The sequence below is a fragment of the Lactuca saligna genome, chromosome 6 (assembly GCF_052625555.1).
Source record: "Lactuca saligna cultivar CGN05327 chromosome 6, ASM5262555v1, whole genome shotgun sequence".
NCBI lineage: Eukaryota > Viridiplantae > Streptophyta > Magnoliopsida > Asterales > Asteraceae > Lactuca > Lactuca saligna.
This window is the reverse complement of record NC_136422.1, coordinates 41,404,158-41,412,820: the sequence shown is the minus strand read 5'-3', so window position 1 is coordinate 41,412,820 and position 8,663 is coordinate 41,404,158. Positions and strand designations below refer to the sequence as shown.

The 8,663-nt window shown below is 32.8% G+C and overlaps 1 long non-coding RNA gene across 1 annotated transcript; it reads left to right on the top strand.

Moving 5' to 3' along the window:
• Positions 1-6,057: 6,057 nt before the first annotated feature.
• Positions 6,058-8,663, top strand: LOC144999700 (uncharacterized). Its single transcript, XR_013660967.1, has 3 exons — positions 6,058-6,155; positions 6,243-6,330; positions 8,413-8,663. It is a non-coding gene; the product is annotated as an uncharacterized LOC144999700 (long non-coding RNA).

Here is an 8,663-nt window from a genome sequence, read left to right as displayed (position 1 = left end):
GTATGTGTTTGTGTGAGGATTTACGAAAGGGGCGAAAGAGGGAGTTTTATGATGGGGTGTTTTTCTTTTATTAGGATCAAAATTCTATAATCGAAGCCTAGCGTTATAACCGTTAATCTAGGAGGAGTCTTATACTCTATGTCTATGTACACGTCATAGATTTATAATACAGAATGTTGGTGTAGATCTATTTCGTATGGAATGATTTATGTGGGTTGGTCTTTTTCCTCTTTTGTGGATGCTAGCTACAACTTTGTCTAACGAAACAACATGCGTCAATTGTTTCTTTCTTTGTTACTATATGACTATTTGAAACGTTAGTAATGATCTCGATTCCTCCCTTTTTGTTGTGCTTGTGTGGATTGTAGAACGCCTATAGTGTCTGTTATATGCTAATTGGTAGAATGAAGATTTATATTGTGACATCCTCATTTTTACGGCCAAAAAAGACCAATTTCATTTATGATTTTTAATAAAAATCAGAGTAACTTCTTAAGAAAAGTATTGTGAAATTTGTTCCCAAAACAAAATATGATATAAATTTTATCAAAGCATTTCTTAAAGAAATGTATTTTCATTACATTACAAAAACTCAGGATGTCAATCATCTATACAGACTATAAGCATAAACCAAAAAGAAATAAACATATTAGGCCACAAAACACTATCTGGTCTCAAATCCATAATCTCTCGTCAAGTCATCCAATTATGCTTTAGCCACTACCTGTGATACAAGAAAACTGAATGGGTCAGGCTGGGAAGCCTGGTGAGCATATAGGGTTTTCAACCCACAATAATAAGTTCATTATTTATTTTCATCAAATCACTAACCCGATTACCCGTTCCTGTTATCCTCACTTTACGTCCCTAAAGCATCTATTCTAAGGGACCTATCCTAAGGAAATTCATCGGAATGGACACTACTGCGAAGGGGATTCCTCAGCCATATGTGTCCGTAAGGCAACCAGGGGGTGGAGTACATCTTCAAAAACACCTACAAGTTACGAGACTGCTAGCATTCCACTGGACTATCTAGAAAAGTCTGTGGTCATCATCTATACTCCGCTAGACGACTGGATCATCTTAAACATCGTAAACATCGAGGTCTCTCATCATTTTATCACACATCATCTATTTCATCTACACATGTTCTACCCATCATATTTGTAGATATATATATATATATATATATATATATATATATATATATATATATATATATATATACAATTTAAAGCTTGTATAAAACATCTATTCAACACCATCTCAAATAAACAAGCAATATAATTACACATAACACGTATTTTATAGAAAATACTTCATATCTATGTGTAAGAAGAAAGTGACTACACACTCACCTATTAAGACGATAATTGGGCAGCACCTCGTCTCTTAAAACAATTGTTTCCGATAAAACCGGGACGTTTTCTCGAAAAAAGGCTCCACCCGGGCGGAGTTTCGACTCAACAAACTCTTTTTCTTTGAGACTTCGGGGCTCTAGGATTGCTTCGGGTGCTAGGGGATGATACCGGGACCTCAGGGGGGGGGGGGGGTTAAAAGTAGCTAGAGAAGAAGTAGTGAGTGAGAGAGAATAGATTTTGTAAACAAAAACCCGGAGGTCTTGCTTTCTCTTTATAGGGGCTGAAACCTGAATTACGTTGGGTGTAATCTTCATGTACGTTGGTCGTACTACTCTATTAGCCATTACACTGGGCATACAGCTTAGTACGATGGGCGTACCCTGATGCGTGGCATCATACATGTCGAGTTCGTATGATACGTTTCGAGTTCTTATGATACGTGTCGCATGCGATGGAGTAGGCTACGTGGTCCAACTCAGACCATGAACACGAGTACGCTGGGCGTATTCCGAAATTCCAAACTTCTAAAATTCGTATATTTCGCATATGAGCTCCGTTTTTGACGTTCTTTATATCCACGCGTAGGTGAGACTATGCTCTCCAACTTTCATTTAGACTTTGTCGGCTAATTTTGACTTTATTTTTAAAGTTATATTTTTAACAGGCTGGGACAGGAAAAGTCCGTTAAAAATTCATAACTTCTTCATCTGACATCCGTTTTCGTCTGTCTTTTTACCGTTGCATTAATATCGACGCGATCTTCGATTCTCGTTTAAATTGTTTCGGCTAAAAATCACTCAATCTAAATTTCGAGTTTTGGGCTGCATGTTGCTAAGTCGAAACTTAGAAAAATCATAACTTCCTCATACGAATAAAGATTTGGACGTTCTTTTTATGCACACTCTCGGTTTAACGAATTCTAAGACTTTCATTTAGATCACTAAGGCTAAAAATTGTTCTTTTGTAAATTCACTAATTACGTCACGCAGTATCGTACCGGGTCTGTCGCGAAACTTCGACATGTCATAACTTCTTTGTTATAATTCGGATTTCGGTATTCTTTATATATCCAGAGTCCAGAATCCTTGTTTCAACCACTACAACTTCCTTCATAGATATCGGGTTTATCTAATGTTTATTTTCGATGCTTATTTTTATTCTTAACTTATTAAATCATAATAATTAAGTAAATAAGCACGTAATTCACATAATATTCAAATAATACACATTTATTATATCAAAACAAGTTACAAAGGTTGACCTAAACTATTACATCATCATTAATGTCTAACCTAGAAACACAGCGTTACATATATTCTGAAGAAGTATAGGTCAAGGGTGAGTTAATCCTCCCAAATTTGGACTGAATGTTTGGAATGGTTCATGTTGATAACCACGTCTCATTATGACATGATTCTCCGTAAGCAAATAATGACTGTAAAATAAATAAATAAATAAATAACTCGAATTATGTGTTATAACGTGTATTTTGTCTAAATATATGTGAATTCGGTAACATTTTTATAACACAATATGCATATCGATGTACATATTGCATCATAACTAAAAATATAAAATACTTTAAAATTAAGGATATGATGTGTTTATTTGAGAAGAGACAAGGGACCACTAATATAATGTGGAGGATATGTTATGTCCATAGCATAGGAGGTGAAGGAGAAAACTTGTAAATATGGATCAAATAACTTGTGAATGTGTAACGTCATACATCCCACATGTAGGTAAATTAGGACGTTACGATGTCTAGTGAAACTGCCACATATCCATGTGCAACCGATAACTTTTTTGTTGTAGCGCATCAATTCCATTTCGTTTTTTATGTAACAAAGAAATAGAGAGAGGCAGATAGGACAATAGGACAGTAAATACTCCATCTCCTACTTCAAATTGAAAAGAGGAGCACAATCAAGATTTATTGTTTTCTACTTAAGCTAAAGGTATTTAAACGTCTTTTTATTTATTTGATATTATTTAATGGATTTTTGTGTTTCATAAGAAGCTTAGAATCTTATAACCAACTGCATGTTAAAAAAATATACGTTTGCATATTCATCGATTTAATTATTTAACATGTCTAAGTTTAAAGAAACATGTTTAATATAAAGTGGAGGATTTGATCTTTTTCATCAAACGTGAATATTGAAATTTTGGAAATAGGATGCGACATATTATTTTGGAATTTATCAAGATTTTTGACTAACAAAACTACAAAAGTCAATATTATATTGACATACATAAGAATAATCAATATTTAATTAGAGGAATTATAAAGTACTAGTTAGGAGCATAATCGTTTATGCAGAAGCATTATAAGTTGTTGAATTATTGCAATGTATTAATTTATTAGGATTGAAGTAAAGGATTGCTCAGCAGTGCGATAATAAAAGTTAATCAATGTAGATTTCTTTAAGGTGAGTTATAAAACCTTGTAAAGTAGGAATACATGGCTTGTGTGTTGTGCTTAATGAAATAAGTGCTTATTATATAGTTGTATTGTGATGTTACATAAATATTAAGTAACACAAGAAAAGATAAAGAGAAGATATTGCAAGCTTGCCCAAGGGTCCTTATGGACTAAGATGTGACCATTTGGATGATTTGTTCTTCAGTATGGATAGACGTGAATTATTGATGGGACCATAATATGGATAGCCGTAAATTATTGCCGGGGCCATAATATGGATAGCCATAGTTATTGATGAGACTATATTTCGGTCATTATGGTTTATTGTAATTTAATTAATGTATTAAGTTATAACTCACCAGACATGTAGTCTGATAATTGTTATGTGCCATGTGTTCCAGATTCAAGTACAAAACCTTAGTACGAGTGATGATAGTGGTAGCAAGAGTATGGATTGGATATAGATTTTGCACTTAGTGATCTTGTTGCTTTAATTATGGTTTTGATATGGTTGTACACCCACTAATTTTCTGGGGAAAATGTTATATGGTTTTTGAAAACTCTGGTTTTTGAATGATGTTATATAATACTTTGATAAATTCTTAGAAAATAACATTATAATATATGTAAAAAGTTTTGGGTGTTACAATAGGGTTGTCACGAGAATAACTAATCATTGTCGTTGAAATCACATGAGTAGTAAAAATATGCGTTTACAAGTTACCAGTTGTCGGAAGGTATATTAGGAGGAGTTTGCCCCACTAGTTAAGTATCGATTTCCAAATTAAGTAAGATAATACTTAATTAATATTAAGACATGAATTTACAAAGTTTATAAATTCGAAACTTATGAGTTTTTCATATAAACTATACAAAGGCTTGTACAAGTTTTCAAGAGTAAATTTGGCTATTTTATGTTTTTACGAAGTGTGATATGGCTTTATTTTATATAAATTGGTATTCAAAATCTTTATATGAAAAGAAAACTTGGTCGTGAGAACCGTCAGAATTTGTTATAAATTTGATTTACTTATGTATTTTACAAATGGTGTATTTTTGGATTTGAGCAAATGATATTTCTAAATGAGTCTAAATATACTTTTATGACTCAATTATTTTATATTTTTGATATAAAAGAGCGTGTTTATAAAAGCTGGTCAACCAGATAAGTTTTATAAAATATTTTTTAGTATAAAATTATTTTGTGTCTAAACTTGTAGAACTCGCCAACAATTTTGTTGACATATCTTAATGCATGTATTCTCAGGTTTTTTATAAGGTCGGAAGTGTCTGTATAGAAGATCCCGCGATATTTTTATCATACAATTGTGAACGTCGGTTACGTGTGTGTAATGATTCAACAATAACTATTATCAATGTATGTGTCAACCGTCAAATTTTAGTTAAACAAAGTTAACAAATCAACCCAAACAACTCAACTAGTACTAGTATGTTAGGGTTTATGATATGTTTCCTAAATGTAGACCTTACTATTATAATACAACGTATCACTCAAAAGTCTCATATGTTCAACAATCTAAACTCTAATTAGGGTGAGAAACATAACAACTCCATAAAAACTCAACCATGTATACTTTGGGGATTGATAACACTCATAACACGACGTAGTGGAGTCCATAATCTTAACACTACAGGGCAAACACCGTAACTCAGGTTACAAACACAATCTCTGTCTGTCTCTCTCTCTCTCTCTCTCTCTCTCTCCCTCCTAAATCTCTCTCAAGATCTCTCCCAAATCTCTCTCAAGATGCGAACCCTCTCAGGATGCGAACCCTTTCAGGATGTGAAATCCTCTCAGGATGCGAAACCCTCTCAGGATGCGAAACCCTCTCAGGATATGAACCCTCTCACGATGCGAACCCTCTCAGCAGTGATCCCTCTCGCCTCTCATTCCGGATTTTTGACAATTTCGCACTTTACGGCATTTTTATGAGTTTTTGACGTGGGATTTTCATCCAACTCATATTTTTCACATCTTAGACCCCTAAACTCATATTTTATCCACATCTTGAAGATTTATTATATATAAATCATATTTTTACATTAACAAATTTCTAAAGATAAATAGATATTATATTACACAAGTGGATCCCCACTTGCCACCTTTATGTTACTTCCCCACTTGCCATTGGTCAAACCATTATCTCTTCACATATTTCAACCAATCCACTTGCATTATTATATCTTATTCCAATCTCCATTTAAACCTACTTCCAGGAGAAGATTGATTCTTCACATTCACTATTTTTTTTTTTCACATTTTCTACTAAACTCTCTAAGAACATTTCACGCTCTCTCTAGAAAAGAGCCTTTCAAGAATTCTACTTGGTATATTTTCTTAGATTTTGGTAAGTGTTCCTCAAACTTCTAAACATTCTACATATGCTCTACAAATCTCAAATCATTTACACAAATATGTAAATATTTGTTCATAGGATCCTCAAACCCTCAAGTATTGTTCAAGTGTTCTTAACTTGAAAACTCATCATCCTCACCCTTCCACTCTGTAAGGAATCACATAAGGTGAGTTCATAACCCTACATTTTCATGTTTTCTTTAAGTTTTAATGGGGAGAATACAAGTTATAACACTAAAACATAATCTAAACCAAAACATCAGCTTTCCACAGAAAAGTTGTGATCTGTTCACGAACTATTTTACCCATCTTAAACTTAATATTTTTCAAAATTGTATACTATGCAAGTATTTCAGGTTTATACCTTTCTAAGGACTAATTGCACGCGTTCATACGATTTTCTACAATTTATGTTTTTACAAAACTGTCTGTCATTCCAGAAAGGATCTCGGACCAGTCTGTAAAAATGAACATTTTCACACTGGTTAGAGACCACTAAAGGCCATAATAAAAATTATGGACAAATTAGAATCATTTTCTAAACTCTCAGAGTTTACGGATTCAAATTTTGACTTAGGATGATTTTTTTTATAATTTCTGTAAAAATGTGAACATAAAAGTTAAACTAGAAAAATAGTTTATAGATTTATTTACACTTTGTAATATATTGAGCAACAAGGGTATTTTTTCAAAAACTTTATTACCGTTCATACAAAAATTTTAAATTGCAAAGGTCTTTCATTACATACAGAACATGCCTATAAACTATAATAGGTATAGTTTATGGAACTTACATACTATTTTACTAAGTCGGGAAACAATACAAAAACAAACATATAAACTATAATAGGTATAGTTTATGGAACTTACATACTAATTTACTAAGTCGGAAAAAAATAAAAAACAAACATATAAACTATAATAGGTATAGTTTAGGAGACGTACATTACGATATCACTATGAAAATGGTAATACATACAATTTATCATTACAAAATGATTTTTCATTATTCTACACATAACCGTCAATATAGCTTTCTGAGACACGCCTTCAAGTACTTATCTAAGTACCAACAAAAGTCTCAATTTTATAATCAAAATCTCCTGGAGGGAGAGCGTGAATTTGTGTATAGATCTATATGAGTCTGGCAATCTTGCGCCTTGACTGTTAGCTACAGTTGGAACGAAAGTTCTGGTGTGACAAATGTCATAATGATTCCGACACCTGAAAAATGACGTATCATGCCATCTTAGGTTATCAAGCATGGGTATAATAACTTACAATATGGTATTAACAATATAATTAGTGTACAAATACTTACATAACTTCAAATGGTTTTTAATAGAACTACAAAACAATATTTTACAGTACAACTGGTGGATCCAAGAACATACATACTAAAGGTTCAATGTTCATTTATAAATTAGTAAGGCGTAAAGGACCCTTATTTGTTAATTCTGTGATTCCTTAGTTTTTACATTAGGGTTATATACAATGAAGATCCGATAGGTAGTAGAATGTGTGATTTCCGCTTTACTTCCTGTTCCTTCTTTGGTTATGGGCTTAGAGCAGAACCACACATTTGACTGTCCGTTCAAATCATTGATTATATATAACTTGTATACACTAAGTGATCATAGGAGGAACCAATATGGGTCATACCTCTTCATATAAGTAAAATACACTATTTTCTAGCACAAGAAACTTGCATTTCTGGAAAAACATTTATCCAGGATTATATATATAAATACAACTACAATACACTATTTTTCTAGTACAGTACAACTTACCTTTCTGAATGGAACATTATTGTTAGCTCTATGATTACCTAGTGAATATGTTAGGGTTATACACAATGAAGATCCGATAGGCAGTAGAATGTGTGATTTCCGCTTTACTTCCTGTTCCTTGTTTGGTTGTGGGCTTAGAGCAGAACCGCACATTCGACTGTCCGTTCGATCGTGATTAAATATAACTTGTATACACTAGGTGATCATAGAAGGAACTAGTATGGGTTACACTACTTACATGAATTCATACTTCATATTACAAATTTTAAGCATAAGAAACTTATAAATTTTGGTCTTAAGGTCTAAGACTACATTTCATTTACAAAAGAAAATATTGGATTTTCTGGAAGGACTCACTAACGTTTTCAAGGAACAAAGAACATACCTTTTTCATACAAAATGCTTATGAACTCACCAACTTAAATGTTGACACTTTTTCAAAACCAATTGTATTCTCAGGAAATCAGTAAACAGGTACTCACTCAGGTTTTGAACATGGGGCGTAGCCGCGTCAAGTCTTAGTTTTTGCAATAGTTTTGTTGTCAAACAAACAATGATTCGAATACAAATGTAAACACTATATTATTAATACAAATGGTTGTTGTTGCTTTGATTACTATTATTCAATTGTTATGATACTGTACATGACGTCATCCGCCCCGAACGTTTCCGCTGTTCTGGTTTGGGGGTGTGATAATGTAACTTCTATT